This window comes from Marmota monax, unplaced genomic scaffold (genome assembly GCF_021218885.2).
Source record: "Marmota monax isolate L192 unplaced genomic scaffold, Marmota_monax_Labrador192_F-V1.1 WCK01_AAM20220418_F8-fsc00105, whole genome shotgun sequence".
Taxonomy (NCBI): Eukaryota; Metazoa; Chordata; class Mammalia; order Rodentia; family Sciuridae; genus Marmota; species Marmota monax.
The window spans coordinates 3,262,774-3,271,641 of record NW_026692947.1 but is presented as its reverse complement, the minus strand read 5'-3'; positions in this window follow the sequence as shown (position 1 = coordinate 3,271,641).

Genomic DNA, 8,868 nt, shown 5'->3' with positions numbered 1-8,868 from the left:
AGCTGTGGCTAACTCCTCGATTCAGCCCCCAACCAGGACCATCTTATCAACAGTTTAACACAGTGTGAATATGTACAGTGGCTGCTTATGAGCTAAACCCCAGATTAACTTTGCAGGAAGGATTTCATATTGAACAAAGCAAGGTTCTTTTTTTCCAGGAAACACCCAGGTTAGAGGGAGAGGCAGATGTACAAACAGATAACCACAGTACAGAATATAGAGCAAGTGTAACATTACAGGGAAGTATATAGGGACATTTTTGGTGCTAAACTCATTCCTTGTTAAGAACAGGAAAGGTCTCAAGGAGGATAGGAAGACAGACAAAGTCTCTTAGATACAGGACAACTCCATCAGGCCTGTGATGCTCAGTGCTCAGAGTCCAAATCCTTGACACTTTTAGGAGTCCATGAAAATTAAGTTTATTTTAAAATTAGAACAGATGAATTTAATATTGATAAATAGATAATGATGGATGCAGTCGGTATTATATGTATCTTTACACCAACAATTGCAAAATATAGTATGTATTTATTTGCTTTTTGGAGAAGGCGTCACAAAGGCTATATTGTCAAGGTTAATGGAAGTCATAAAATGGCCCTGCCAAGGTCATATAACTTCCAGCAGAGCAGAAGATACCTAGATAATGTAGGAGGGGCAGAGTGGATTTTTTAGAAGAGAGACCAGTGAGAGTGTGTATCAAGAATACCAGTAACCCACTGATGCCAGGGAACAGCTGGGCATCAGGGAGTGGTTGAAAGATGAAGGGGAATGTAGCAGGGTTGTGGTAAGCCCTAGCTGCAATGTCAAGAACCTGGAATGAGCCCTGTGAGCCTGTTCCTCAAGTGTTCACTTAACCTGCCACACTAAATCATAGCTTGTCAATTCTGTGCTTCATTCTCTCCCACCTAATATTCTCCTTAAAACATAATCTAGGTAAATCCTATGAACCAAATGTAACTGCCCAGGAGCACTCTCTCTGTCACCCTCAGATAGAAATAGAAATGGCTTAAATAAGGGAAGCATGTTTCCAGGGCAGATAAGGAAGGAGATTTGGGAGTAGGAGGGATCTGGGCATTCGCTGCACCCCTCAGCCTGGAGCCCTTTGCAAAGGCTGACGGTGGGCCATCGGCAGCTATTCTCCTTCTGTTTACAAAGTGCCCGAGGTCTGTTCAATCACTGACCATTTTTGAAGCATAAAGGCAGGATAAAAGAACAGGCAAAAAAAAGTTCATTATGCAGGAATACAAGAGCCTTCCCTCACCTCCTAATGCATGTGTCATTTAAATACACTCATGAGAGGTGTTCATTATTTCCCCCATTATTTAGAAATGCGCTTCAAAGACCCCTCAAACAGCAGTGTGCCATCACGTTGTTTAAACATATGATTTGTTAAATCACTACCCTCACAGCCTGGGAGCTCAGGGGTTATATTGTCTCGGAGAAACTCAACTTGGGTGTCGCCCTGCTGCTGAGGATTGTCTCAGCGATTCCCCACCCCATTCTGATGGTTCATAAGGACCAGCTTTTGAAAAGCAAGGTCAAAAGGAGGACTAAGTGAGTCCTGAAGCTGGCTGATGGTGTGTGAATTCACAGTTGCCAGAGGCTGGTCAGTGCCCAGGGAGGAGAAGGCCCATTGTTCTCCAGGAGTCAGTGAGATAAAGCCTGACCAGCCTGGGGGCTTCCAGAAGGATCCAATCTCAACTTTTAGAAATACCTGTCTTTGGGAAGACTTATTGACATGAAGATGGGATCCTACACAATGATGTGATGATCACTCCTTATCAAAGAACTACCTTTAAGCACCTGTTCCCCAGGGAGGTGCACTAAATATTTACAGTTCTTTAACTTGTATTACAGAAATGCTCATGGCAAGCCACTGATTATAGAAAATCTAATTCTGATGCATTCATTGATTTGAGAGGAAAATAAGAACAATGGAGAAAAAGGTTTCAAACTTTAAGAAAAATCCATTTGTGTAAATTTGCCAAGAAGATACCTGCTGCTTGAAAAGAGGCATGTCTGTCCTTCCTCCCACTGTTGGCACAGTGACTGCCAGTGCTCATCTACCGACTGCCTTTTTGTCCCCACAAACCCGTCTGCGCACCTTGTCTCCCCATAGCTATTTCACAAGTGTATGAATGTTTTTTTAGGAAACCAAAGATGAATCCATAGAAAAATACATAAAGACCACTAGGGCAGCAAATAATTGAACACCTTTCTACATGTGTTTGTGGATTCGCATGGAAATCTGTAGGTGGTGGCTATCATGTTGAGACAGCAGTGAATATTGCCACCAAGAGTAGAATCAGGCCTCAGATGATTCCCCTTCTCAGAATCCCTTTATTCGGCTAACGGTACTACAGATCCACAGAAAGCAGGTTCAAGTTCTTGGAGATGATATCATTTTCTCCCATTTCTTAATCCCTTCTGTGTTGCCCGCCCCCAAGTTCAAGCTATTCTTCCTTGATAATCACTGCTCACATTCATTCTTGCCCACGCCAGGCCTGAAGATCTGCAGCAGTCTTTTCTCTTTCTTCCCGCTACCCTTCATTCTCAATGTTTCAGCATGTTCAATTTCCTGTCATGCTACGGCGGGCAAACCACAGAACAGTTTAGGCTGAGCCTTTCCAGCTCCTAATCATTTCCTTTTGATGGTCCCTTCTCCAGCATGTGGTGCAGATCCTGCCTGCAGCTCCTCCCTGCTGTCTCAGAGGCCTGAACGCTCCGTCTCTTATGAGCGTTGCCGCAAACAAGAACACAGACGTTCACAGAAGAGCCAGCCATGGTTTGTGGGCATAGTTCAATCTAAATTCAGACTTCAGAGAGAAACACCCCTTCAAAGGAAAGAGTCTGAGGAGCCTAGCTCCACTAACCACACAGACAATTCCTTCCTAGGTCACAGAGAACAGTCTCCTTTTGGAGCAAACACTTCTTAGTCACCTCCAGGACAGACTGGGGCTGGAGTCTCACAGTTCTGTAGCTACAAGGTGGATTTCCTAGGCCACGGGAAAAGTCTGTATCAAAGATAGTTCTGCATGGGCCAACATTTCAAGTGAGGTTTTCCCACTCTACTATTCTATCAAGTTTTCAAAAGCCATAGGCCCAAGTTTCATGCAGAAATGAAGCTTAAGAAAATCTGGCTTTTTATCTCTCTCCAGATCAGAGGATAAGGGGCAAAGTAAATAATTTTACCAGAAATACTAATTGTCCAGGCTATAGCTGATGTCCTTTCCTAATGTGAAACGAATAAACCAGCCTGAGCATGAAAGGAAAATTCCAGGTCTCAGTGTGAAATCACAAAGAAAAAACCCTGCATCCCTTACCTTAAGAAAAGAAGACCCCTCCCTGTTCACATCACTATTTTTTCCTGAAAAAGCCTTGAGCTAGATCTGAGTGTGATTCCTAGCTTTCTACTCTTGTTGGCTCTTCATTTCCCTCCTCTGGCCAATGTTTGTGTTCCTCTGTCAAATAAAGGAAGTTGGAATGTAAGATCCTTTTGGTCTGCTTTGATTCTTACAGTGCCATGACCTTGCAGGAGCTGCTAGAATGTTCTTTACCAAGTGTGTCCTGAGGCTGTTGGGCAGCTCTGTGAACAAAGAGACTTGTCTCCAGAAGATTCCTGCATTAACCAACCACAATGGCACTCGACTTAGGCTAACAAATTATTGACTTCCGATTTTAGATCCCACAAGAGAATGGGAGGAACACAGTATTTTCTTCCCTAATAAAAGAAGAAAGGATTTGTTCCCTAGTTCATCATCCATCCTAGCATGTTTTATATAAATGCCCCTAGAAAGCTCACACTTTCCCTCTTTGCCAAAACTGGCTGAGCTCCTGGCTGGGGCTGGGGAACAGAGGAAGAATTACGAGTGTGGTTGAGCGCTCTGGCATGCGTGTCGCTGAAGCAGCTCCGAGTATCAGTAACGTGTAATGACAGCCTCCCATCTGTTCTCTGGAACTGTGCATCGGAGCCTTCGTCGAGCTGGAAATCTGGAAGGAGATGAATGCAGGGGGCTGTTCAAAAGTCACACATGAGCTTCAAAGTACCTGCAAACATGGATTCAGCATGGGTTGGCAGTGGGGAGGTTGGCCAGCTGCAGAGCTTAGGGATGTGGGTCAGGAGCCTATAAGGTAAAAGGGAAGAGAAGGGATGGGAAGGACCTTCTGCAGCCCACACTTGAAACACTCTGTGTTTTAGAACAGGATCTTGAACATTTCCCACAATGAAGTGTCAGCCCAGAAAGAGGCAACCATTCCTCGAACTCCATCACTGTAACGAGACAGTGATTTTCCCAGCCCCCATCCCAGCAGAGACCCGTTGGCTGAAATTAGAACTGAAAATCTGACCAACAGGCAGAACATCCAATGCTCCTGCTGATACCCTGTCTCTGCTCTTGGGGAAAGAAGAGGTAAGCATCTGGGAAGGGAGAAGTTCTGAGGCAGCATACCTCTCTGGTTTGGTGGTATTTGAGAAGAAAAGAAAACCAAAAAAAGGTCTAGGTTCCTTTGAAGTACTGAGCTAGAGCTATGTGAGCCCCCAGGAGTAGTGCAGAAGCAAAGCCCAGAAAAGGCAAGCAAACAGAAGGTAATTTTCCAGTTGCATTCTGAGCACTGACTGCTGTGAGTGCCCGGGTGCCAGCATCTCTCACTGCCTGATCTGGGAGCCCAGGACTGCTAGTGTTTGCCTCAGGTGACTGATTAGCCTGCAAGAAAAGTTATTAGCTCCCTGGTTTCCCCCTGGTAAAGATTCCCCCTCAGGGGACAAGAGGGGGACTTTGTCAAGGATTTGATAAATGCTCCTGGGAATCTGAGATCACTGGCTTGGGATAAAAGAGGAATGAGAGCAGGAGATTATGGAATTTGTTGAGGTTGACACGTGACCCATGAGAAGCCAAGGGGGAGAAAGATGCCCGCTTGAGGTTCGGCCAAGGAGCACTTCCTGGCTGCAGGTCTCATCCTCTTCATCCTCCTGATTGGCCTTCCCAGGCCTTCCCAGATGCTCCCTAGGCCTCCTGGAATTTCTCCAGCCAGCCCCTTCCATCTTCTTTCCCCAAAATTAAGGCCCCAGGAATACACCCATGAAATAAAATGTAAATCAATGTTACCTAGCACTTGAAGTCATTGCTAAACATCCCTCTGAAAACATCTTGATAGAATAAACACTTTGAAGGAGGTCTCATTTCATTTGATATTTCATTTGTTTAACATTTTAGAATGTTTCCTAGATGTTTTAGGCCTAAGGATGGAAAGACCAGGAGCACACGCATCTAGTCAGAGAGAAAGAAAGAGTATATGTGTAAGAGGCCATTATAGAGCAAACCAAAAGCAATTTTTAAGCAAGGAGAGAGGATAAGAGATGAAATGCAAAGTGTTGCTATGGAGAGAAATGCTTGGGGGCTTGACCTGATCGTGAAGAGCTCAAAGGAGAGGAGACATCAGGCAAACCATACGGGATGCTACAGTTTTGATTGGGGCAGAAGGGCAGGGGTGTCCTAGGAAATAGGACACTCCTAGGAAGAGCCCTAATCAGGCGCAATGTCCAAACCCTACCCTTCCTCCCATCCTCCCAGAATTAACAGCTGGAAGATGTAGATCTAAATAAGACCTCTACAAACCACAACCACTGACCTAAGACAGAAAAGGCCTGACACCCACAGACAATACATTCCTAGGAGACCCTGTTAAGTGTGGGTCCCTGACCCAGCAGCACCAACAGAATTTGAAAATTGCATGGAAATGCAGAAACTCAGGCCCCACTCCAGGCCAACGGAATCAGAAACTGCAAGTAAAAAATCCAGGAGATTCACCGTCATGTTGAATTTGGAGCACAGAATAGGCTCCCAGATGCCTTTCCTCAGGCTCCAGGCCCCAGGCTGGTCTTCTCTTCTGCCTTCCAAGCAAAGAGGAGAGAGCCGTCTGCATGCACAGCCCGGTCAGACAGAGGTTCTCAGTGCCCATCAGCAAATCTCAGGATGCAGAGCTCCAGGCCGGACCCCTCCCCAGCCAGCCTGTCTCAACAGCCCCCTATCACCCATCCTCGCTGGCTTGCAGGATGGAGTTACACATTCTGGGAGTCCTACTTTTGGGAACACACCTCAACTTCCACAGGCCCAGCTTCTTCATATATAACTTTACTCTGAGATGTAGGACTGCTGAGATGATAAGAGCAAGCCCTTTGGAGGAGAATTAGACCTGAACTTGAGAAAAGAACTAGGGTCAAATATATGACTTCGTTGTGTGACCTGGGACCAGCCACCTTTTCTTCAAGCCCCAGGTTTCCTAACTGTAAAGATACCCAAGCCATGATGCAAATGATAGAATCCCAAAGAAACATCGACAGGAAAACCGAGTGGCTAAAATCATAGACTTCAAAGCCAGATCCTGGGATAGATTCTGATTCCACTACTTAATTACTGAGTGATATCAGGCAAGTTTCTTTACCTCTCTGTACCCCAGTATTTATAAAATGGAAGTAATACTAGTAACTACCTCAAGTGTAATTCGCTCAGGAGTATCGAGTTAATATTTAAACAATATTTAGAACCATGTATAGCACATTATAATTGCTACATAAGTGTTTGCTATATAAATAAAATAAAGCACACAGCAGAGTTTCTGATCAAAAGCAAATGCTGGGTGAAGGTTTGTTGTATTTACATTTGAAAGTCAATAAGATAAAAAAAAATAAGTCAAAAGCAGGAAGGAAGAGAGAAACAAAAAGAGAAGCATGAGTCCTAGGAAAAAGAGACACACACCCTCCTTTACCTCAGTGGTCCAAGTACCAGATGAATGAGGTTGGGCTGGCTGAACTGGGCTGCAGCCTGCTGAGTGGGGACAAGAGAGAGCAAGAGAGAAAAGGGTGGGGACCCAGGAGATGCAGCAGGGTGTAACAAGGTAGGCAGACATGCCTGCCTTTTAGTCCCTGTCAATCATTCACCAAGCTGCTGATGTGCTGCCCTGTGTGAGAGGGGAGACAGTAGCAATCTATGCTGATCTTAATGCATTCACCTCTGGAGAGCTGAGTTCTCATCCCATCAGAGGTACAAAACAGAAGCAGCATTTCCCAGAACCCAGGTATACAGGTATACAGGTAGCTAAATGGCCTGGCTGCCTAGAGCTAGGAAGTGATTCTGTCCTGGCCCTTGTCTCTTTCTTGCCTATACTCTGGAAAGACCAGTGCTGGAGTTTCACTGAATCCTTCAGCCTCTGCTGATAGCATATGTCTATACCTTAGTAAGTCTTGTCCATTCCTGATCGAATCAATTCTGACACTCCTACCAGATGTATCTGTCAACAACTTCTTTTACTGTGTGGTGGTCTGCCAAAACCTTTCAGTAACCCCCTATTCCTACTATTTTAAGTTGAAGCCACTCTACCCAGAGTGGCTTCAATGGTGGCCCAGAGCAGCTGCCTTCTAGTAAAGGCTCACTTTGTAATGGTTGCATGCTAAGAACTTTGTGTACCTTGTCTTACTTTTCTATCATCATAACAATCCTAAAGCATGACTCAAGGAAGTTAAGTGATTTGACCATTGTCACTATCTAATAAATTGCTGAGTTGGGAACAGCTGATCTGAGTTTAAAGCCTACAATGTTGACTCTTGTGCTTGTTTACCAGCATGTGAGTCATAGAACAGTAGTCTCAAGGTTTGGTAATAGTTTTTATTACCAAGAATAGTCTAATGGATGGCAGGGGTGGGGGAGGAGTCTATGATGCATATTTGAGAAATTCTATGTTAAATTAAGTCAAGGCATTTCTTTACTGTACAAATTTTCAAAGCCCTGAAAATATAGGTAGAAATTGCAAAGCTTGGAAATGGCTACTGCTTATTTAACTGAACAATCCCCTTCCCCGCTCCCTGTGCAAGGGTCCAGGTTGGGGTTCTCTTAATGCATTCAGGAAACACTTCTCTATGCCATGTTTGCACTTAACAACTTTTTCCCTACAATATACTCCTCCTTCCATGCGCTCTGACCTCGTAGTCTCCTTCCTGTACCATGACTTCTTCCTGTCATTTATGCCTTGCCTCAGTTGCCTTGGCATACTTGCTCCTTTTCTCATTGATATATTTTTTTCTTTCAAGAGTCCATATAGCCTTCAAAAGACAAATCAATCCCCACCCCATCGTGAAGTTTTTCTTCATACATACCAGCCTTCTACACTGTGTGTTTCTCTCTGGTTCTATCAAACTTGAAATCTTACTTGGATAGTCTTTGGGTTACTCATGGTTTCATGGATGGTTGCCTTGTGTCCTCAATTAGCCAGAAAGTCTGATTAGGATAAAGATCATATCTCCCACTTCCCTATTGCTCCTGGGGTTCTCATAAGGTATAGGAAATACAGCCCTCTCTTGGTGTCCCTGAGGGATGGGTTCCATGACTCCCATGGATACCAAAATCTGCAGATGCTCAAGTCCCTTATTTAAAAAATGGCATAATATTTGCATTTAACCTATGCCCATCTTCCTGTACACTATAAAACATCTCTACAATTATGTATAATACCTGATACAACATAAATGTTATGCAAATTGTTGTTACTTTGTATTTTCAAGGAATAATGACAAGGAAGAGTCTATATGTGTTCATTCCAGATGTGATTTTTTCTGTTCCGTTACTTTTGATCAGTGCTTGGTTGAATCCCTGGGTGTGGATACTGCAGATACAGAGGACTGTCTGAACTTTATTGGGACTTGCTATTGGTTTATGGATTATTTAAAGCAGAACTTGGGGCCGGCAAGGTAGAGGGAACTGTGACCACCCACAGAGAGGACCCAGCGGCCTGCTGAGGGGCAGAGCTGCCCCCCACCCCCCGCGCCTGCCAGGTAGGCAGAACTGTGACCACTGACAGAAAAGGCCCAGTAGCCCG